The 22,901-nt window shown below is 49.9% G+C and overlaps 1 protein-coding gene across 1 annotated transcript in view; it reads right to left on the bottom strand.

Annotated features, from left to right (window-relative positions):
- LOC147748318 (NXPE family member 1-like) overlaps positions 1 to 22,901 on the bottom strand; it is a 477,620-nt gene that overhangs the window by 84,315 nt on the left and 370,404 nt on the right. The gene's annotated exons all lie outside the window — the stretch shown is intronic.

The following is a 22,901-nucleotide window of genomic DNA, read 5'->3' as shown; positions in this document are numbered from 1 at the left end:
TAACGGTTTAATCCAGTGGCTTATCAGAACAATTTCTATCACTAATACGGATCATTTTCAACTACTTCACTATCCGATTGTTTGACATTGATCTTCACATCACCAACCAATATTTCTTTCTGACACACTTTGGACATTTTTTAAATTCACTATATTCACTAATCACAAAACCAGCTCCGCAGTAAACTGGCGTTGTAGCACAATAGGGTGGCATTCGGCAACTCCTGGTGGGGCCCAATGATGAAGCATGTCACCAACTAGATTGGTGAGTGAGGGCTTTTTGAAAAACCTAAAAATGTTCTCTTCACAGGTAAACAGACAACTGTGAATAATAATTACATGCTTGCTCTTTAATCTTTGATGAAACACTCCTTTGTTGATTTTTTGTTTTTTAAAGTTTGAACACAACCATATTTTCATAGATGCCCTTTGGCAATCACATTTGGTCTTTATGTCAGATTCATTGACAACATTTTTCTTATTTGGAATGATTCGGCAGTACAATTGGAACTCAGAATACAAGAATTAAACCAGAAAAATTCCCGTATTCAATCCACTCATTGCATTAGTTCAAGCAGTTTATCATTTTTGGAGTGCTGATAACGAAGGCAAATAACAAATTGCAGACTGATGTATATAAAAAACCAACGGATAGGAATAACTTGTTATTGTTTTCCAGTTTTCGTCCACCATCATTACTGCAAAATCTACCTTTCTCACAGATGTTGAGAACAAAGAGAATTAGGTTCAATGAGGAAGTATTGTTATCAACTCTTGATAATTAATGCGAGGATTTGAAACAGCGGGGCTACCCCTCCGCCACGTTGTCCCAAGCGGTTACTAAAATTCACAAGGTATGACGTCATATGTCAAGAGAGAATCGTTTAGTCTTCGTCTCCAAATACTCCACGAAATCATCGACTATCAAAAAGATTATAAAATCAAGATGGGAGTAGCTTAAATTTGACTCGGATTTCAATGGACTATTTGATCAAGAACCTTTGTTCGCTTACACAACAAGCATTTACAATGCAATGGTTTTGCCTTTGTTAAAGTTAGAGCTATTGGCATTGCTCTTGACATTATTATTTTTTTTCTTTTTTTAACATAAATAAATGGCATTGTCATTTACAATAGCAGGGCCCAGGGAAGAAAACGCGGGAACGCCCCCGAATCTGGTCCGGCCTTGACGGACAGATCCGGCTTCCAATGGCTAGCCTCCATTTATGGAGCTAGCCAATGGGAGCCGGGGGGGTCATCGATCCCACATTATACTCATACGGTTTTTCTGCGCATGCGCACTACGTGCGCACTTGCAGGCAAAACCTAAAAACGCCACCACAGGTTGCGCAGTGGCAGGCTTGTGTCACTCAGAGACAGGTCCACTTTCAATTGCTGATAGCTGTACTGAGATGTTAAACGCATATTAATGAGGCGAAGCTTCTGACCATACAGTGTTTACAGGTGTAAAAATAGTAAACTATTAATGTTTAAAAATGTGCCTCATTTCGCACCTAATTTGCTTTGTCCTACCACATAATTAAGTCAACCGTGCCACTTAAATTGGTGCTACCCTTTTAAACCTGTTGCATTACTCTAGTTTCCCTGCTTATTACACTCCCTAAGCCCCATAGGTAAGCATGGTATTCTTTTTCCTTTTGCATCCTCTAGTGTTATGGATTGTTACCCTCGCATTGGGGCTTCCTCTAATTTTCTAAAGTCCTGCGTGTTTTGGAAGTCCCGTTCAAGCCTCATTCTGGCTCTCCCTTGCATTGACCCCAGAACACATCCCAAGCCCTGTTAGAAGACACGATGCCACTTCTACCATGATAAGGTCGCCTGGACCTTCGTCTCCGTGTTCCCCTCCCTGGGGCTTATACTGTAGATTATGCACACTGCATAACAATGCAACCGCAGTTCTCTCGAGCTATAAAGCTCCTAGAAACAATGCGGTCACGGAGTGCACGCCTTATAGGCAAACAGACCTACGAGCATCACATTCAGCAGGTCAATCATGCTCTAGAGGTACACACACAGAACAAGGAGCAGCACGCACACCGAGGCATGCACTAGTTACTAACAGAAAAAGCAGCAGCACACTCAGTAGGCACACAAGAACAAGCAGAGGCACACACACTAGGCACACAAGAACGAGCAGCAGGTCTGATACACACGCGAGAACAAGCAGCACAGACACACTAGGTACACACCGAGCAATCTGAAGATCACATGCACACACACATGGGAGCACACAGAACAAGCAGTGGCATAGACACAACACACGCACAGTATATACATATATAGAACAATCATAAGTACAGGCACACACACGCAGTAGGTGCACATAGAACAAGCAGCTCCAAAGGCACGCACACCCACAGAGATACATTCTAGGTACACAAAGAACAAGCAGCAGCAGAACACACACAAACATACACTGTGACTTGGTACACTATGTACACACACAAGAAGTAGTAGCCAGGTACACATACTTTGCACTCAAAGAACAAGCAGCAACACATGCACACAAACACACACTGGTTACTCACCGAACAAGCAGCAGCACAGACGCCCCCCCCCCCAAAAAAAAATTAAGCAGCGCACACAAGGTACACAGACACACACATACTAGGTGCACACAGACCAAGCAGTAACAACACATACACACAGACATTAGGTACACACAGAACCAGTCTACATGGATGCATGCCTTTAGCATGGCCCAGTGACGCATGCGTGCGCACCAATGCACATGGATGCATGCCTTCAGCATGGCCCAGTGACGCATGCGTGCTCACCAGTGTACATGGATGTATGCATTCACTATGGCCCACTGAAGCATGCGCGCGCACCAGTGTACATGGATGGATGGCTTTAGCATGGCCCAGTGACGCATGCGTGCGCACTAGTGCACATGGATGCATGCCTTCAGCATGGCCCAGTGACGCATGCGTGCTCACCAGTGTACATGGATGCATGCATTCACTATGCCCCACTGAAGCATGCGCGCGCACCAGTGCACATGGATGCATGCCTTCAGCATGGCCCAGTGACATGCGTGCGCACCAGTGCACATGGATGCATGCCTTCAGCATGGACCACTGAAGAATGCGCGCACAATAGTGTACATGGATGCATTGGATGCATGACTTCAGCATGGCCCAGTCTTCCATGCGCGCACCAGTGTTTGCTGCCGGCGCAATGACGGATTTCTCTCCCATCCTAACCCTGTGTTTGGCCAATAGCAGCCCCGAGTCTGTAAATGTACTTTCATGTTCTCTCTTAGCAGAGTATGCAGATCTTTCCAACTTTCAATCCGGGTTGTATTGGATACCAGACACCCTTAATAAAAGTGGCCCACATTTGCACCCTGCGCCTTTACGCAAAACACGGCTTCGGTGCTTGAAGTATTATGAAAAGAAGAGAAGGGGGGTGTCTAAGAGAGGCAAGATTTCTTGACTTTCCTGAGTTTGAGGCCCCCTGCCCACGCTGCATCCATTAATGGGCGGTCCAGGGAGAGACCGAGAATGACCCCCCCCCGTGGTAAAAAGGAGGCAATAGAGGCCGCTCGAGCCCCCACTGGGCCGGCGGCGGCGCCAGAGCGGCACAGACACAATCCACATCGGCCCCTCCCCTACCAAAGAAGGGCCCATCGCCCGGGCTGCCCTCACCCCTCCTCCCCACCCCCCCAGACCCTGCACAGTGCCCCTGTCTGCACGGCTGGCATCGCTGATGACGCTACCAGTGTTACCCAGACCCCTGCAGTGCTCAGTCACCCCCTGCGGGCATAGCTGGCATCCTCTGGGGGCATCGGGCACCGTCCGTTGGTCGTGCCACAAAGTTTACTCAGTCTTGTGGCGCGAGGTGAGTTTGGGGCCGTGATTTGGCGCAGTTGCCTTTGGGGTCTGATGTCCCCCCCAAACCATCAAGCCTTGCCTCTTTTAGATGGATGCAATATCATATCATTTGCGGGCAGAGTACATTGACGGTCAATTTCTGCACTCGAGGCCTCTGGGACACCATAGTGTCTAAACCAGTTTGGATGGGTCTATGGCAATGGGTCTATGGCGCAACGAGGGGGCGGGGCTGGCCCCCCTTAGCGTCCTCCACTGAATGAAGCAGCTGCCCGGGGCCCGACGTTCACCCTATCCACATGGGGCCCCTTCAGTGGGCCACAGACCCCAGCTGCTTCACACGTGTTTCTGTCCATGCTGAGGGCCCCACTTGCCGCCCCCCCCCCCTATGCACTGTTTGTGGGCCCGATGTGGCTCGGCCTCGCACTCCTCAGGGCAAGGTAGATTGTGTGGGGAGGTGGGGGCGACCATTAACACCCTGCGGGGAGGGTCATGGGGGGGCAGCAGCCACACTGTCGCTGCAGCTATGGGGGGCCTCGTTTGTTGTCTGAGTCACCATCACTGCAGGCCCCTCCCCTGGGCCTCGCATCACCACACAAGTGCTGCGAGGCCCATGTGAGGTGTGAACCCCCCAGGGCCTCTTAGCGCTCGACCAGGGCTGACATATGCAGTGGAGCGGACATCGGTGCATTATCGGCACCAGCACAACAACAGCGTACGCCGGCAGGGCCCAGCTCGCGGCCGGCATTACGGCGGGGGCGGGGGGGAGGCACACGGACAGAGCAGCAGGTCTGATACACACGCGGGAACAAGCAGCACAGACACACTAGGTACACACCGAGCAATCTGAAGATCAAATGACACACACATGGGAGCACACAGAACAAGCAGTGGCATAGACACAACACACGTACATCGGTGCATTATCGGCAACAGCATACGCCGGCAGGGCCCAGCTCGCGGCCGGCATTATGGATGGGGGGGGGGCACACGGACAGCGGGAGGGGGGGGCGTGTACGGGCACACAGGGGTCGGGAACAGGCAAGAGGTATTAGCACTTACCTAAAATAAAGAGTTCTACTGGTACTGCCGAGGATCTCACGGTTGGAGAGGCACTTCTCCGGTCTCCCCGCGGGCGCCGCCATAGTGCTTGCCGTCTTCCTCTCCTTCTTCCCCGGGCTGCGGGGGGGCGGGCACTTCCGGCCGGCCGCGCTAGGATTGGCCGGCCGGCCAGTCACGGGGCAATGCAATCGGGGAGGAGGAGACTGGAGGCCGGCGACGGAGGAGAAGAGACGCAGTAGTGCCGGCAATGCCGGACCAGACACGGGGGCGTTCCCGGCGTCCCGTGACGTCGGCAAAAGCCAAAGAATGTCGGGAACGCCCCCGTGTCTGGTCCGGCATTGACGGACAGGCCCCTCGTCCAATGGCAAGGCTCCGTTTACGGAGCCAGCCAATCAAGGACGAGGGCCGAACAAAAGCCACACTACAGTTCTCAACAGGATTTCGCCTGCGCGGAAAAGCTGCGCAGAGCGCAGCTTCCGCTAGGCAAAACCTAAAAAGCAGAAACATTAAAAAGGCTACTGACAAATACGACCAAGTCCATTCAACAGACAGACACTGGCATGCGCAAGTGTTACAACTGCGTCAATTGTAACAACGCTATATTGGGCAAGACAATTAATCATCAACATTCCGGCAAGGTTATCAATCTTAGATATACTGGAGACTGCAATTTGTCACACATCATCTATTGCATTAAATACCTGTGTAGCTTACTATATGTAGGTAAGACCGCATGTAAAATCATGGTTCGAATCTAAGAACACAAAAGTACAATTTGAACCCGCAATTTCAAATCACACTTAGTGACACACTGGTTAGAACACCAACACTCCATTGCACAACTGAGATATACGATTCTTGAAATGTTGACTTGCAACATGGGTCAGGACAATGCGAAGGTATTAACTCAACGTGAAGTGTGGTGGATCAAGTCATTACAGACAATGACCCCAGGTGGCTTAAATGACAAACTTGATATGTCGTGCTTTCTTTAATAATGTAGGTGTTCTCATGTTCGTATCACCTTGATATTGACAATTGTTAACCTTAACTTCAAGATGTAGGCTATATAATGTGTCCTACAGATGGCAATATTCCAATTTCTTAATACTTTTAATACTTTAATCCACTTTTTATTTTTAATTATTTTTAATTTATTGCTGTTATCACATCTTTTCACCACTCTCCCCACTTGTCATTTGCTTACGGCTGGTATGCACCTTGTGCAGTTCCTTCTTCTGGTTGAGCGTTGTCGACCTATACACTAGGTGGAGTGTTCTGGTGGCTATGTAACATTGGCCTCTAGTTGTTATTTACAGTAGGAAGGCCTAACTAGAGAGACATGATCATGGGACTTTTATTATACAATCCTCATCTGTTCATCATTAGTTACATCTTGGTATGCTGTAACACAACAAGGTTTCATTGTGAACACTGGATGTGGTAATCTGCAGGTGTTCATTTAAAGATGGAGCCCGCGTTCTCAGTTTGCGCTAGGTGGCCACAGTGACATGTTAGCCCTGTTTTAATCTCATTGGCCTACAAGAGTCATGGACCAACCGGAAGACTGTTGGTAGCTTTTAAGGTGTGCGGCAGAGTGGGCACGCTCAACAAAGGCATGATCGGATTTCAGCCATTCAGGTCTCGATGTCGGTAACTCTGTTGGTGCTCCAGCAGCGGCTTGTTTGTAAGTTTCTACGCACATTGCCTTTAGAATTCTGAGTGGTCAGCGTCTAGGCGTTTTTTTTTTTTACACACTCATCTTCAGTGTTGAGTGCAAACTTTAAGGTTTGTGTGCGTTTGTATCTTTCAAAGTCACCACATTCACTGCGTTCACAGAGGTGCTGTCAATGGTTTTTTCCATGTTTGATTAGTCTTGCTACACCAGCAGGTGACGTCATATTAGTTAACAACACGGGAATACTGAGAGTGTATCAGCGATTTGTATAATTTCGAGAGGTTGATGGTGACATGTATTCATGGTTTCCTTCATTATTACTTGCAGAAGCCTTGGTGGTTTCACAAGCTATTGTGCATATAGCACTTTGTGCTTTCTGGGCTGCTCGACACAGGCTGCAGTGTTCTCCAATTGACAAGGCGTCTTCGAGAGGTAATCTTCGGTTTCTGCACCAGGTGGTTTGGCCGCACAACAGGTTGTTTATCCATGGTCATTTTTTTCCCCAGTACACTGAAAGGTGTGTTTACTTTTTACAGCTTCGGCAGCATTTTGATCTTAGAATAACTGGCAAACAGTGGAGTTTGATTGTCACAACATTCAGTAAGTTCTCTATGTTTTAGATACTGTTTGGGACTACAAACGTGTTGCTGTAGTACATACGAGCTTTTCAGAATTTGGGATATTGCGCACTGATTAACGGTTTAATCCGGTGGCTTATCAGCGCAATTTCTATCACTAATACTGATCATTTTCAACTACTTCACTATCCAATTGTTTGACATTGATCGTCACATCTTCATATTTTCACATTTTGCATTTTCGTTTTGCTTCTTTATCTTCACTGCTGCATGTTGACCCTTCACAGCTTTTTCACTTTTCCTTTTTCTTGCCATGTGTAAGCATATCCAGGTGGTACTGGCTGTTGGCCTTCCCTGTACCTTATTGTTTTTGTTCAAATAATTAAAGTAGCAGTAATTTGTTGTATGATGGTTTGTTTGTATCTTTACAGTGGCCCCTGAAGAAAGGATGAGTGATATCCCGAAATGCATTGGGATGGGCACATTTGCCGAAGAAAAGTAGACAATCATGTATTTTGTGAAGCAAATTACCATGTACGAAAATTCATGTTTGTGTTATTGTTTCCATTTTTTGATTCTCTAATAGGTAAATTTGATACCAGATGAAGACAAGCCATACATTGGCTTCATTTGACATTTATGTAATATACATTTTTTTATTGTTTAAGAATTTGAGTGACGTATGTTTTTCAGTACTAAACTTTGTGATAAGGTGATTTCATATATGACGCTGTGTACCCAGGATACAAGTGAACATTCACTTGCGGACTTTTTTTGTGATAAATGTATCGCCACTTTGGCTGTGATAAAGTGCCATTAACTCGGCAACAGCTCCTAGAGAATATGCCCCTTCGAGTTCTGGCCTCTCAGTTAACTTAAGAGTGTGTTGTGTCTGGGAGCTGTAGACTTACTTGAGTACATACGCTTAACATGCATTCTAGCTCCAATTCAAGCATGGTCATCTATTACATATGGTGCTCAAGCAATCCTATTTACTTTGGCAAAGCCGCCCTAAAGGTAAAAGCTTGAATAAGCCAACATAAAACCAAATACGGTGCAAAGTTACAAAGGCCCCACTAGCCGTACATTTCTTGGAACAAAGCCATGCTCAAAACGACAAATGGAAGGCTGTGGAAATCATCAAAGAACCAGGATGAGAGGGGCGTGGCTAGCAGCCGACTGAAATGGCTGCTGCCTGATTGAGCTCCTACCTTCCCGGAACATACTTTGCCCTATCCTGTGACATCCACTGCATGTTCTTACCTGAAGCTGTGTGGTCCCGTCCCTGGAACCCCCGGGTGTCTCTCAGTCTCCGTTTGGGGCTAGTGGAGGGAGTTTTCGCCCTAACTGATTGCCCGGGCAGAATGCAAATGGAGGCCCCCTCTGTGAACGAGACCGTGTCGGCGGTCGGTGAGCGGCGGCAGAGGTCGCTTCCAAGGTGCGGCGGAGCTGTGGTGAGAGAGGGTCCCCTGCTGTGGACGGCCGCAGTGAGGTAGCGTGTGGAGGGGACGTGGTAGGAGACGTCTGGCGCGAGGCTCTGGGAGGAACTGACGGCAAGTGGGGCATTAGCGGGCCTCTAGTGACTGCTGCGACATGCCCGAGGCGCCCGCGGCGGCACTGTGGGGGGTCTAGTTACGGACTTTTGGCCTGCGACATTGCCGTGGTGGCCTTGACCTGGGGATTAACTGAAGGTGCTGCTCCGACTTGGAGGACTCGACTGGGGCGCTGATCATCGCTGCGCAGCCCCTGGTGTGGCTGACGGGGCACCGAGGCGCAGTAAAGCTTTCTGGTAATGATGGTGGGGGGGGGGGGGGGGGGGGCGGGGGCTACTCAGTGGCGTAACGAAACATGAGGGGGCCCCCCTGCAAACTACATGGAGGGGGCCCCCCTCCCATCCTCCGTGCCAGTCTAGAGCTCTGAGGCTAGCGACCCGCCGTACTCCAGGGGATGCGGGGCGATTGTTACGCCACTGTCACCAATGCAGCCGTTAATAGTAACACTGGATGGTGGAGTTAAAGGTTGGGCTTAGTCTGCCAGCAGGCTGTCATAGGGGGTGGTCCATCCCTTACAGGGCCCCTGCCATCAGTAGGCCGGGGAAGTTTGCCCAATTTTAGGTGGGTTTCCTGATGCAGACTCCTGTCATGATATACAACACCGGGCCCACTTATCGTTCAGTTTTGACAAAAGTGCATCCACTGCTCCTTCTCGTTTCCGTTTAAAAACATTAGACAATGCGACAATGCAGTATTTCAAAAGCAGATGTAACTACAAAGAGCACATTTTGATAATACATTTTTATTTTTATTAGACAATAGCAATCTTGAGAGGCATTGCATAGGTTCATACACACTTTGACCCCAATTCCATCACAGTCTCTCTCTCTCTCTCTGTCAGTCAGTATCTCTCTTTCAGTCAGTCAGTCTATCTCTCTGTCATTCAGTCTCTCTTAGTCAGTCACTCTCAGTCAGTCAGTCTCTCTCTCTCTCTCTCTCTCTCTGTCTCTCTCTGTCAGTCAGTCAGTCAGTCCCTCTCGGTCAGTCAGTCTCTCTCTGTGTCAGTCAGTCTATTACTCTCTGTCATTCAGTCTCTCTCAGTCAGTCTCTCTCAGTCAGTCAGTCAGTCTCTCGCTCTCTCTCTGTCTGTCAGTCAGTCAGTCTCTCTCTGTCAGTCTCTCTCAGTCAGTCTCTCTCAGTCAGTCTCTCTCAGTCAGTCTCTCTTAGTCAGTCTCTCTCTCTGTCAGTCAGTCTCTCTCTCTCTGTCAGTCTCAGTATCTCTCTCTGTCAGTCAGTCTCTCTCTCAGTCAGTCTCTCTCAATCAGTCTCTCTGAGTCTGTCAGTTTTTCTCTTAGTCAGTCTCTCTCTCTGTCAGTCAGTCTCTCTGTCAGTCAGTCAGTCTCTCTCTGTCAGTCAGTCTCTCTCTGTGAGTCTCTCTCTCTCAGTCAGTCTCTGTCAGTCAGTCTCTCTCTCTCTGTTAGTCGGTCTCTCTTTCTCTGTCAGTCTGTCAGTCTCTTTCTCTCTCTGTCAGTCTTTGTCAGTCAGTCTATCTCTCTCTGTCAGTCAATCTCTCTCTGTCAGCCAGTCTCTCTCTCCCAGTCAGCCTCTCTCTCTCCCAGTCAGTCAGTCAGTCTCTCTCAGTCAGTCATTCTCTCTTTACCCCAGTCAGTCAGTCTCTCTCTCTCTCTCTCAGTCAGTCTCTCTCTCAGTCAGTCTCTCTCCAAGTCAGTCTTTCACCAAGTCAGTCTCTCTCCAAGTCAGTCTCTCTCAGTCTGTCTCTCTCAGTCTGTCTCTCTCAGTCAGTCTCTCTCAGTCAGTCAGTCTCTCTCACAGTCAATCAGTCTATCTCTCTGTCAGTCAGTCTCTGCCTCTCTCTCTCAGTCTCTCTTTCTCAGTCAGTTTCTCTCTACCTTAGTCAGTCTCTGTCAGTCAGTCAGTCTCACTCTCAACCAGTCTCTCTCTCTCTGTCAGTCAGTCACTCTCTCTCTCAGTCAGTTTCTCAGTCAGTCAGTCTCTCGGTCAGTCAGTATTCAGTCTGAGTCAGTCTCTACTCTCTCTCCATTCTCTCTCTCAACTCTGTCCACTCTATCTCTGCTGTCTCTCTCTCCACTTTCTCTCTCCACTGTCTCCCTCCACTGTCTCCCTCCACTGTCTCCTTTCACTGTCTCCCTCCACTCTCTCTCTCCACCCTCTCCCCCTTCTCTCTCTACTTTCTCTCCACTCTCTCTCTCCACTCTCTCTCTCCACTCTCTCTCTCTCCACTCTCTCTCCACTCTCTCTCTCTCCACTCTCTCTCCACTCTCTCTCTCTCCACTCTCTCTCTCTCCACTCACTCTCTCTCCACTCACTCTCTCTCCACTCACTCTCTCTCTGCTGTCTCCCTCCACTGTCTCTCTCTCTCCACTGTCTCTCTCTCCACTGTCTCTCTACTCTCCACTCTCTCTCCACTCTCCACTCTCTCGCCACTCTCTCTCTCTCTCCACTCTCTCTCTCTCTCTCTCTCTCTCTCGACTCTCTCTCTCTCCACCCACTCTCTCTCTCTCTCCACTCTCTCTCTCTCCACTCTCTCTCTCTCTCTCTCTCCACACTCTCTCTCTCTCCACACTCTCTCTCTCTCTCCACACTCTCTCTCTCTCCACTCTCTCTCTCTCTCTCCACTCTCTCTCTCTCTCTCTCTCCACACTCTCTCTCTCTCCACACTCTCTCTCTCTCTCCACACTCTCTCTCTCTCCACTCTCTCTCTCTCTCTCCACTCTCTCTCTCTCTCTCCACTCTCTCTCTCTCTCTCCACTCTATCTCTCTCCACTCGGTCTCTCCCCTCTCTCTCTCCACTCGCTCTCTCCACTCGCTCTCTCCACTCGCTCTCTCCACTCGCTCTCTCCACTCGCTCTCTCCACTGTCTCTCTCTTCACTGTCTCTCTCTTCACTGTCTCTCTCTCTCTCCACTCTCTCTCTCCACTCTCTCCAGTGTCTCTCCATGCTCTCTCCACTCTCTCTCCACTCTCTTTCTCTCCACTGTCTATCTCCACTCTCTCTCCAATGTCTACTCTCTCTCCACTGTCTCTCTCTCTCTAGCTACTCTCTCTCTCCACTGTTTCTCTCCACTGTTTCTCTCTACTCTTTCTCTCTCCACTCTCCCCCACTCTCCCTTACAAAGTAGTGTGCGTTCCATGGTTGTCTGCAGAAATGTTTCCAGGGGGGGCACATTTTTAACTTCATCACCATCCCCCTTGCACCCTTCTCTCCTCTGCCTTGCACCCTTCTTGCCCTCCTTCTTGCACATTTCCCCCCTCCCCCTTGCATCCTTCTCCTCCTCCCCTTGTACCCTAGTCCACCTCCACCTTGCACCCTTTTCTACCTTGCACCATTCTCCCTCTGCCTTGCACCCTTCTCCCCTCTGCCTTGCACCCTTCTCCCCTCTGCCTTGCACCCTTCTCCCCTCTGCCTTGCACCCTTCTCCCCTCTGCCTTGCACCCTTCTCCCCTCTGCCTTGCACCCTTCTCCCCTCTGCCTTGCACCCTACTCCCCTCTGCCTTGCACCCTTCTCCTCTCTGTCTTGCACCCTATTCCACCCCCGCCTTGCACCCTTCTCTACCTTTGACCCTTCTCCTCTCTGCCTTGCACCCCTTCCCCCCTCCGCCTTGCACCCTTCTCTACCTTGCACCCTTCTCCTCTCTTCTTTCCACCATTCTCCTCTCTGCCTTGCACCCTTCTCCCCTCTGCCTTGCACCCTTCTCCCCTCTGCCTTGCACCCTTCTCCCCTCTGCCTTGCACCCTTCTCCCCCTCCACCTTGCACCCTTCTCCCCCTCCGCCTTGCACCCTTCTCTACCTTGCATCCTTTTCCTCTCTGCCTTGCACCCTTCTCCCCCTCTGCCTTGCACCCTTCTCCCCTCTGCCTTGCACCCTTCTCCCCTCTGCCTTGCACCCTTCTCCCCTTTGCCTTGCACCCTTCTCCCCTTTGCGTTGCACCCTTCTCCCCTTTGCCTTTCACCCTTCTCCCCTTTGCCTTTCACCCTTCTCCTCTCTGCTTGCACCCTTCTCCTCTCTGCCTTGCACCCTTCTCCCCTCTGCCTTGCACCCTTCTCCCCCTCCGCCTTGCACCCTTCTCTACCTTGCACCCTTCTCCTCTCTTCCTTGCACCCTTCTCCCCTCTGCCTTGCACCCTTCTCCCCCTCCACCTTGCACCCTTCTCCCCCTCCGCCTTGCACCCTTCTCTACCTTGCACCCTTATCCTCCCTTCCTTGCACCCTTATCCCCTCTGCCTTGCACCCTTCTCCCCTCTGCCTTGCACCCTTCTCCCCTCCGCCTTGCACCCTTCTCCCCTCCGCCTTGCACCCTTCTCCCCTTTGTCTTACACCCTTCTCCTCTCTGCCTTGCACCCTTCTCCCCTCTACCCTGCACCCTTCTCCCCCTCCGCCTTGCACCCCTCTCTACCTTGCACCCTTCTCCTCTCTTCCTTGCACCCTTCTCCTCTTTGCCTTGCACCCTTCTCTTCTCTGCCTTGCACCCTTCTCCCCTCCCCCTTGCACCCTTCTCCCCTCTGCCTTGCACCCTTCTCCCCTCTGCCTTGCACCCTTCTCCCCTCTGCCTTACACCCTTCTCCCCTCCGCCTTGCACCCTTCTCTACCTTGCATCCTTCTCCCCCTCTGCCTTGCACCCTTTTCCCCTCTGCCTTGCACCCTTCTCGGCCCCCCTCCTTCCCTCCTGCGGATGCCCATGGTGTGTTCTAACAAGAGGGCTTACCTGAGGGCACCATTTTGCTGCCTCATCCCTTCTCATGTGAGCTTTGCCCTGGAGAATGCTCTCTCTAGGGGCCCCCACTCCCACCCTTGTCAGGGTCCAGAGCACTGCTCTGTGCTGTCTCCTGCTCTTGCTCTCTGAGGCCCCCACCCCATCCTTGTCCCACCCTGTCTCTTCTCTTCTCTTGTGGGGTGGGCTTTGCTTATGGAGAGGAGAGAGTGGGGGCGGGCTCTGATCTGCCTCAGAGGAGCAGTGGAGAGCGCTGTCTCTGGGGCCCCCACCCCACCCCATCCTTGTCCCTGTCTCTTCTCTTCTCTTGTGGGATGGGGCCCCCAGCCCATCCTTGTCCCTGTCTCTTCTTGGGTGGGGGCCTGTCCCTGTCTCTTCTCTTGTGGGATGGGGCCCCCACCCCATCCTTGTCCCTGTCTCTTCTCTTCTCTTGTGGGGTGGGGCCCCCACCCCATCCTTGTCCCTGTCTCTTCTCTTCTCTTGTCCTTGTCCCTGTCTCTTCTCTTCTCTTGTGGGGTGGGGCCCCCACCCCATCCTTGTCCCTGTCTCTTCTCTTCTCTTGTGGGGTGGGGCCCCCACCCAATCCTTGTCCATGTCTCTACTCTTCTCTTGTGGGGTGGGCTGGGGCCCCCACCCCATCCTTGTCCCTGTCTCTTCTCTCCTCTTGTGGGGTGGAGCCCCCACCCCATCCTTGTCCCTGTCTCTTCTCTTCTCTTGTGGGGTGGGCCCCCACCCTCTCTTCTCTTCTCTTGTGGGGTGGGCCCCCCACCCCATCCTTGTCCCTGTCCCTTCTGTTCTCTTGTGGGTGGGCCCCCCACCCCATCCTTGTCCCTGTCTCTTCTCGGATGGGGGCCTGTCCCTGTCTCTTCTCTTCTCTTCTCTTGTGGGGTGGGGCCCCCACCCCATCCTTGTCCCTGTCTCTTCTCTTCTCTTGTGGGGTGGGCCCCCCACCCCATCCTTGTCTGTCTCTTCTCGGATGGGGGCCTGTCCCTGTCTCTTCTCTTGTGGGGTGGGTGGGCCCCCACCCCATCCTTGTCCCTGTCTCTTCTCTTCTCTTGTGGGTGGGCCCCCCACCCCATCCTTCTCCCTGTCTCTTCTCTTTTCTTGTGGGGTGGGCTATGTTTATGGAGAGGAGAGAGTGGGGGCCGGGCTCTGTGCTGCCTCAGAGGAGCAGTGGAGACTGCTGTCTCTGGGGCCCCCATCCTCTTTCCGGGACTGCCTCTGGCTCTGACTGAAGTGAAACAATGTATATTGATACTTTGTTTCTCTTCATTCAGAGGGAGGGGGCGAGGGGCTCGGAGCAGGCTGCACCTGCTTCAGACGCAGAGGGAGAGAGGCTTGCTTCAGCGCAGGCCTCTCTCACAGCCCTCCGAAGAGCTGAGGGGGCCCCTGGGGGCCCCCTTCATTAACTTTAGAGAGTGAGGCCCCCCCGCACTGCGGGGTCTGCGGGGGTGTTTGTTACGCCCCTGGGGCTACTGTTTGGGTCCCCCACCCTCAATTTATTGTCCCCCTTTCATCGCCACAGGTGACCAGTGAGGAATACGTGAGAGACTCTGACGTGGAGGGGTGAGAGTTTGCTGGCCTGCTCCCTGTGCCCACTGAGACAAGTGATTGGACACCTGGAGCCTGCGACTGGAATCCCTAGCCCAACAATTTAGAAGCAGGTGCGTGTGAGCGGCCGGAGGGGTCCCCGAGGTGGCTCTCACAGTGCGTGGTGTGGTCCCCGGGCAAAGTGGAGACCTCTAACAACTACAGAGGAAATGCATGACACCTCCCGGGATATTGAATGTTCGGCAGCAGGGGGTCTACGCTCTAGGTCTGGGACTACCGATAGGACAGAGAAGAGGGGACTAGAACCAGGATACGTGACAGTCTACCCGGATTGCGTTACTGGGCGGTGCGGCAGTTGCGGCAGCCCCCACCGCTGACGGCTTTAGGCGAGGGGGAACCGAGGAGACGGCTTTGGGAGGAGTATATTCTGTTTTGACCCCCGCAACTGCTCTCGCCCCGGGCAACGACTGGTAGCACTCCGGCATGGCGACATAAGGGAAGGGCCTCAGGGGCAACCTCCAGAAACAAAGAGCGAAATTTGCATGGTCTAAGTCCAAAGAGAATGGTGACTCCCCAAAATCAGATAAGGATGGTGGCGTGGCGGCACCCGTGCAAGACCAGGAGCCCACCCTGCACAACGTCATGGCGGCCATTAATGGGGTGCGTACATCAGTGGATTCAGTTAACATAGAGGTCTCACTTATTAGAGCAGATTTCCGCAAGATGGACGAGAAGGTCAAGGAACTCAAAATAGTCACTAGCGCCCTGCAGACAGACACATCCGAATTGCAATCCTAAATGCTTGAGATGCAGAAGAAGCAGAAGAGGATGTCGCAGCAACTCATTGACTACGGAGGCCGGGCCCGCCTTAATATCATTCGTATTTTGGGGGTACCAGAAGAAACGGAGGGGCCAGCTGCGGACCTATATGTTGAAGACCTTATCACAAAGCACCTCAAACCCAAGACTCTGTCCAGCTATTTTTCTATCGAGAGAGCTCACAGGGTGCTGGCGGGTAGGCCGAAACCTGGGACACCCCCAAGGCCCATTATTGCACAGGTTTTCAACAACAGGGATAGAGGCATTATTTTACAGACAGCGCGCTCCAATCCCCCCGCAGATAGACAACTACCAAGTGGCCTTTTTTCCTGACTTCACAGCCAAGGGTCAGGCTCAGCGTCGCAGCTATCAGGCTGTGAAAAAGGAATTTAGAGACTACGCAATGCTCATTCCCGCGAGGTTGAGAGTCGAATCCGATGGCAAGTCCTGGTTTTTTGACTGCCCAGAGGCGGTCTGGGAGTGAATGGATGGCTGGAGCACAGTGGGGGGTAGGAGGATAGAGCGACTGGGCAAACCAGGCCAGCGTTGAGAAGTCCGAGTGGAGGAGGATCGTGATGGCTCAGCAGAAAAGAACAGTCACCTCGTGGAACAGGACTGATGGACATGTGCGATAAATCTGGCAAACCCACATGTGGCATAAAAGTGCAAGTAGTGGGACCGGGGGGATTATACCCAATGTTATGAAACTGGCCGGCAGGTTGTTTCTAAGGTTATGACATAATATGTTGATCTTTCAGCCTCATGATGGGGAGGGACTCCAATAATTCAATGTGGATGGCAACATTTCCAGTTATTATGATGTGAATGGACGGGAGGGGGGAATCACTCTGCCCCAAGTTCTTTCAGCATCTTAGGTGGGGGGGGGGAGAGAAGCACTCTGCCAAGTTTGGGGGTGGGTAGTTTTGAATCCACGAGCAGGGGGGAGGAGGTGGAGGGGGGAGGGGATGGGAGATGTTTCAAGGGTAATTTGTTTATTTATATGGTGATTAGGTCAATGATCCTTGTTAGCGACTTAAACATGAGAAAGCTCATCAAAATGGGACGTATTGCAATATATCAACGATGTAATGTAGTTATGCTGAATGATGGACGACAATTGTGGGGAAAGCAGATGTATGTTCTCTCTTACGCAGCTATGATCCGACTATGGCAATGGGAAGTGGTACACAAATATGGGGCAGGATAGTAAACGATCCCTGGCTATAATGTCCTGGAACGTGAATGGGATGGGTGACAAGATAAACAGGGGGATAGTCCAACAATACCTGAAGAGGCACTCGCCTGATGTGGTCCTGTGCAGGAAACACATTTAGTAGGTCAAAAGCCCAAGGCCCTTACCAGGTGGGGATACAAACTCCTGGTACACGCAGACTACACCACGGGCTCAAGGTGTACAGCTGTATTAGTGAAAAAAACAACGCCCCTAATCGCTAAAAAAGTATGGGCTGACACGGGGGCGGTTCGCGGGAGTTGAGGCCCAATGGGACAGGAAGGGTATTAATGTAATATCTGTTTATCTACCGCCAGTTATGGGCAAGTCGGCACTGGAAGACCTGGGTACCAAGTTGACGGGACTTCAGGAAGGTACACTGATCATGGGGGGGGATAGGGGGGGGGAGAGGAGGGGGGGGTCGGCGGGGGAACTATATTATGACCCTGGACAATACCGTATTTTGTCACCCCCCAAGGTCAAAAGAAACATCTATTGACCTCATGGACGTGGGACGCATACTTCATCCCACTGATAAATTGTTCACTTTCTTTTCCAGCGCCCACCGGAGCCTCTAACACAGACAATTTTCTTACACACATGTCCGATATAGGCAACTTCGCCCAATATAGGGTCTTGTCAAGAGGGATCTCAGATCATTCCCAGATCTGGATGGAATATACGCTCTGAGATCGCCAACCTCGCTCCACTATAGTCATCAACCCCTGGCTCCTGCACATTCCAGATAAAAGGTTAGAACTCCACACTCACACAGAAAATTATTTTACTGAAAACATGGGCTCTGTCGATTCCACACAAACACTTTGGGAAGCATTCAAAGTGGTGCTCAAAGGTCAAGCTCGGTTGTTAAAGACGGGTTATATTGCGGAAAAACAAGAACTCCTGACCAAAATAGAATCTGATCTTCTTGAGCTAGAACGTGAACACTCACAGGATCCCTCGCCTGACATAAGTCATAGGCTTCTCCTAAAATAAGATGAGAATAAGATAAAAACCAGGGAACAGATGGTGGCTAAGCAGCGTGCAACTCAAAATAGAATATATGAGCTTGGGGACAGAGCAGGCAAGATGCTGGCGTGGCTGGAGCGGCGGGAGCAGGGCTCCAACTGGGTGCATACGTTGACAACACTGGAAGGTGAAACAGTGATACACCCGAGGGATATAGCGGAAAATTGGCTGATGTATGAACCGGTGTACTCCCCCTCTACACACTATACAGCGGAGGACCCTTGCCAGCTTCTTATGGACAGCAATGTGCCAAGCCTCTCGGAGGCAGATAGGGACACATTGGAGCAAGACCTATCAAATGAAGAAATAGGTAGGGCCCTGGGTCAGCTTAAATCAGGAAAGGAGATTGGGCCAAATGGCATCCCAGTGGAATTTTTGAAGGCAACTGCCTCTCTGACCATACCGTATTTAAAAGCCATGTATGAAGAGGGGCTAGAGAGGGGCATGCTACTGTGGGATTAACGGGTGGCCACCATTGTAGTCATTCACAAAAAGGGTAAGCCACCAGAGAACTGTAGCTCCTATAAGCCAATCTTGTTGATCAATGTAGAGACTAAGGTATTGGCAAAAGTCCTGGCTAATAGATTGGCGACAGTTATCTCCTCAATGGCCCACCCAGACCAATCCGATTTCATGCCGGGCGCAATACGGCCCTCAACCTGCGCAGTCTACACAACGTGATGGCCCGTAGACAATACATTGAAGAAGACGCAGCGGTGCTATCCCTCGACGCCTCTATGGCGTTTGACTCCATAGAATGGCCATACCTATTTGAAGTGCTACGGAGAACGGGGCTAGGGCCTAAATATGTAGCCTGGGTGAAGCTTCTATATACAGGAGTGCTGCGACAGGTGAGAGTAAATGGGTTTACCTCAAGAACATTCGTGTTGCGCAGAGCAACGAGGCAGGGATGCACGCTATCCCCGCTAATCTTTGCTCTCATACTGGAGCCACTAGCGGCCTGGGTGCGTAGAGACATGATGGTGCGTGGAACGCGCTGGGTAACCGGAGTTGAAGACCGCATTCACTATATGCAGACGACATTCTGCTCTATCTAGCATCCCCATACAGATCGATCAGGGTGGTACTGGATGTTTTTACGAATTTTGGTAAATATTCGGGGTATGCACTTAATTAACACAAGTCAGTGTTGTTTATGCTGAGAGGCGATGTGCCTCGCCTCCCGACAGACTGTGCGATAACGGTCGCCATGGAAGGTTTTCGCTACTTGGGGATTTTTATCACTTCGGACCCAGCATGCTTTTACAGTTCTAACCTGGCCCTGCCTTTGGCTAGATTTCAAGCGGACGTGAAGCACTGGCGGACCTTAAACTTGACACTGATGGGGAGGGCGGCACTTTTCAAAATGCTGGCTTCTTCCTCGCTTTCTCTATGTGCTACAAAATTTTCCTCAAAGAGTCCCGGACTCGTACTTCACAGCTGTTAATGGAGAGGTCTGCATGCTGCTATGGGATGGTAGGGCCCCTAGGATTGCAAGGCAGAAACTGACGAAAAGCTGGTATGATGGGGGCATCGCCCTCCCTGATATACAGCGATACTACTGGGCGGCCCAACTGGTGACCGTCAATCACTGGATATACCACCCCCCCAGATGACCCGGCGTACTCTCTCGATAGATACCAAACTGACTGTTCTGGATACCTGGGGCCTTGTATGCCACAGGTAGGAAATATAAGGGGAAGTTCTTCTGACCGAACAAACACACACTAGAAATCTGCTGTATAGTTACCTCAGTTGGGTTGGACAGGCACTCTCTTGCTAGCCACACCACTGTGGTTTACTCCAAAACTGGGAATGCTGGGCTACCAGCCGGGATTTGATAAATGGGAACTGATCGGAGTGTCGACAGTGAGGGATTTGGTTAAAAAGGGGGCAATACTGACCTTTAGTGAGCTCCAGAAGCAGTATCAGCTGACACAGAGAGAAATGCACAGATACATACAAATCAGGCATGCGCTACAGACAGCGTTCCCATCTCCCAAAGACATACCGGAGTTGTCACCTCTAGAGGATTGTTTGCTTGACTCAAAGGCAATATCTTTGACATACAAGAAGCTGAGTAATAACCTGCCAGGCGATTTCCCGAAGCTTAGGGAGTGCTGGCAAAGCGACTTAGGACCTATAGAGGACGAAGACTGGCAGTCGGCCCTAATGTCCCCACATGATGCGGCAATCACCCCGAGATTTAGACTGATTCAGCTTAGAATACTCCACCGATCATACATGGCAGGGACTGTTCTAGCTAGGATAGGGTCTAGGCCCAATGATCGCTGTCTAAGTAGTTGTGACCAGAAAGCCATGTTCTATCACACGTTGTGGTCCTGCCCCATGGTACGTCCCTTGTGGGAGGGGGCCACGACTCATATGTGCACTGCCCTGGGGAAAGCTATTGAACTGACCCCACAGTTGGGAATATTAAATATCTGGGAGGCCTTGGACCTGACTGAAGTCGAGCAACAATTCACTATGCTGGGATACACGCTAGTAAAGAGAGAATTGGCTAAGGGATGGGGGAGTGTAAACCCGCATCGTATCACCCTGTGGGTTACAGAAATGGATAGATGTATGCTGGCGGAGACAGAGGTATACAAGGCTCGGGGATGCCCCAAGAAATGGGACATAAAGTGGTCAAAGTGGAATAAATACAGGGGAGATCTTTGTATGTCACCTACTGTTGAAATGGAGATGCGTAGACAGGAGAAACATGTGGAGGATGTGGAAGGTGCACCCATGATTAATGTTTTGCAGGATCATATGGCTAAGAATATGTACTATGTTGTCCAATCATGTACTGTATGACTATGATTTAAATCAATAAAGTAAAAAAAAAAAAAAAAAAAGAACGAGAATGCGACATGAAAACAATGATGATCAAACAAGAAGGCCATGAATCCTGCAATGCGAATCTATCAAAAAAGGACAAACTATAAAGAGGGATAGAATTCAGTGGATACAAGCGGAAGGGTTTCTAAACGATATACTGTATCCCTCTGTAGCAATGCTGAATCGCATTACACTGGTGTGTTGAACCCTACAGCTAGAAGGCCATCTGGTGCATTTGGTTACGTGAAGGAAGCATGTATCCCTAAAATAACCATCTCTATTCCATGACATTTTTTACACTGGAGCATCATTTGTTGCTAGAACTGTTTGCCACATCCTTACGCTTTGTAGTACAGATCTAGGGAATACCAGAAAATACAAGTTGCACATTATTCCTGATGCCCAAATATGTTTGTAACTTTGTGACATTTCTATTATTACAATGACCTGTCTGTAGAAGGTAGTTGCTTTCTTTCAATTCGATTTTGGAACTAGTATTTCTTTTACCATAAAAAATAATAATTTATCCTAATGGTCTGTTTTACTAAATTAGCCTTACAAGTCATTTTAATTAAAAGCCCGGAAATCTCAATTTTTCATTTCTAACTTTGTTCCACAAGTTGCAGCAAATTCATGGGTTACAATCCTTGCTCTTTATTAGGTTTATGTTCTTTATCGAAATAGTCTTCATTTATTGAGATAGACTTTCATCACAATTTTTCCTAGCCTTACTAGCAGTAGCGGCCGGCATGACTCACGGGTGGCGAGCTGCGCAATGCAAATAAAAAAATATACACTTACCTTGCTGCCGGATCCCGCGTCCTGTTCTCCTCGTGCGACTCGAGAAACAGGAAGCCAAGAAGAACAACCAGGCTCCTGTGACCAATCACAACACTGCAATACAGTCTTGTGATTTGTAAGCACCCAGGCTCCCCTGATCAATCACAACGCAGCATTTTGATTTGTTTTGAGCGTCCTGGTTCGACGCTCAACCAGGGAATGGGGGCCTGGGCATGTTCTCCGTGCAGGCTGTAATGCAGCCTGCATGGCGAACAGGGAAAGTGTGCATGACTGTTTTGAGAGGCCCGAGAGGGCCGACCAAACAGTCATTGCACACTTAGGAGTGGGCAAACCAGTCTTCCCCTGCCCTGCTCCAAGTGCAGAGAAGCCCGAAAAACCGCAAAGGAAACATAAAATGAAAATAAGTCAAAGTTATTATCATTTTATATTTCCTTTACTTTGTACAGCACAAAAGCAGTGGGGCGACGCTCCTCTGCCGTAGCGGAGGAGCCGCTGCTTCTTACAAGCATATTTTTTCATTTGTTTTTGGTGAACTACGGTTATTAGTTCTTGATTTTAGTTTTCATTAAGATGAACTGCCCACTTCCCTTTTCATGAAATGCTTTCCATGGTGGTAGTTTTCTAACACCTTTCAAATCACTTTCTTCCTATATTGGCCCAATTAATATTTTTTCAGCTCACTTAAGGACTAGTGGCCTATGGCAGTGTGTTTTCGCACTTGATAGCAGTATATTTTGGCTACATCTGATAACCACGGGCTGTAAGTCATTAGTCATCTTTTTTATACCCTTCACACAATAATTGCCTAGTGTTTCCAAATGGACCACTATCCAAGGATGACCTGCTAACTAAACTAATCTCTAGCTTGAACCTTCATCGTCTTCTTCAATAAGACTAAGAAAGCAGTGAATATTATGTGGACAGACTGATTGCCAAATGTGGCCTACATTGATATATAAGCAACTGCGTCCTCTTGTACATACAATGCTGCTACTTCTTTTCACATGTGTGTATTCACTCTGAGCACTTCGTCCCTCTTGTTGTTTTTATAGACTAAAATACAATTTAGTCTAGGGAATTGGTTGCTGCTTCCACTTGTTTAAACATTGATTTCTTTACAGGCAGAAACTGGGTCAGATGTATTTTAATTTTCTTTAAATTAATTTTGTAGGAACCATTTGTACATGTTTATATATCTTGAAAATCACTTC

The sequence above is a fragment of the Lissotriton vulgaris genome, chromosome 1_1 (genome assembly GCF_964263255.1).
Source record: "Lissotriton vulgaris chromosome 1_1, aLisVul1.2, whole genome shotgun sequence".
Lineage (NCBI taxonomy): Eukaryota > Metazoa > Chordata > Amphibia > Caudata > Salamandridae > Lissotriton > Lissotriton vulgaris.
The sequence above is the reverse complement of the archived record's forward strand: the minus strand, read 5'-3'. Positions and strand labels throughout refer to the sequence as shown.